The sequence below is a fragment of the Lissotriton vulgaris genome, chromosome 4_1, assembly GCF_964263255.1.
Source record: "Lissotriton vulgaris chromosome 4_1, aLisVul1.2, whole genome shotgun sequence".
Taxonomy (NCBI): Eukaryota; Metazoa; Chordata; class Amphibia; order Caudata; family Salamandridae; genus Lissotriton; species Lissotriton vulgaris.
Window position 1 is genome coordinate 1657771462 of NC_141691.1, and position 1467 is coordinate 1657772928.

At 45.3% G+C, this 1467-nt stretch overlaps 1 pseudogene; it reads left to right on the forward strand.

Moving 5' to 3' along the window:
* The first annotated feature begins 296 nt into the window (after positions 1 to 296).
* On the forward strand, positions 297 to 875 carry LOC147724366 (exosome complex component CSL4 pseudogene; annotated as a pseudogene).
* The last annotated feature ends 592 nt before the right edge of the window (positions 876 to 1467 follow it).

Genomic DNA, 1467 nt, shown 5'->3' on the forward strand with positions numbered 1-1467 from the left:
CTGTATGCTACCTCCAATAAACAATTATAGTACAATTAAATTTCCTAAAGTAGCATGCGTGTCATTTCTAATGTTTTATACATTTCCCTCGCCAGCTTGATTTTGCTTGCGAGAAAAGTGTCGCTCAGTGGTTGAAATGTAATTCATAATTACACTGAAATGATAAAAGTGTCACACATTGCAATCTTAAACCTTGGCAGCTATGGAACAGTTATTTCAGCTGCAGTGGGTTCACGCTCGTTAGAGCATGCGTCGCTGCGCTAGAGTGTTTGGGACCAGCAGAGCAGTTAGTGGTCATGGCTCCAGCACGGTACTGTATACCCGGAGAACGGTTGTGCAGTCTTGAAGACTTTTACCCTGGCAGTGGGACATACAGCAGGCATGGGTATGTATTTATGCCTCCCTATCAGGGTATGTGATGAAGAAAAGTGATAATGGAATGTTGCCTACGGTTTCTGTGGTAAGAGATGCGCAGTCCCAGCTCCTACCTGACGTGGGTGCAACTGTCACTTGTAAGGTGTGCAGAATTAATTCCCGCTTTGCCAAAGTTCAGATCCTCTACATTGCATCCACTCCATTCACGAATACATTCAGAGGAACAATACGAAAGGAAGACATTCGAGCCACTGAAAAAAACAAGGTTGTAGTGTACAAGAGTTTCCGACCTGGAGACATCGTCCTGGCAAGTTATTTCTCTTGGTGATGCACAGTCCAACTATCTGTTGACAACCGCTGAGAACGAGCTGGGCGTGGTGGTTACCCATAGTGAAGCAGGAGTACAGATGGTGCCTATCAGCTGGTGTGAGATGCAGTGCCCGCAGACGCACATGAAGGAGTTCAGGAAAGTGGCCCTGTTGGCAGCTCTCCTGGCATAAATAAAATCTGTTATTCTATGACATTTACAGTCTTGCTGCTCAATGTGGTGTCCATGGCAAAAGGTACATTGGTTGACGGAAGGGATTGCATCTGAGCAGATTCGTGTCCAACTAAAAATTGTTTCTCAAAATTCTTTTGCTCCTCAGTGCCTAAAGTGGTTATACTGCTCGGGAAATGGTTTGATAGGGTCCAATTTGGCACAAAATGAGTATTGCCGTTTATTTTTGCAGGCTTTCTTAATGCAACTAAAGTGTAATGTTTGTATTTAAAGACAAATAAAACTACTTTCTAAGCTGCAGTGGGAGGCAAGGAGTCTCCTCTGCTCTGAAATCGAACGCAAAGGAACAGGACTGTCTATTCCTTTACTTTCGGTTTTAGCTGAGGAGACGTCCTGCCTCCCACTGCAGCTGAAGCATTTCAGCGCTACCAATTAACCCCCTCCTGGGAGGGTGAACTGTTAGCACTTATCTGACAAAGGTATGGGCGCATCGTGCCCAATGATTTCCCCTCCCTCACCCCTCCAACCCTTTGTCACCAGGAGTTCGCTAATGAAAGAAATTCCCATTTGAAATGGGTGAAGACTTGCGCTGC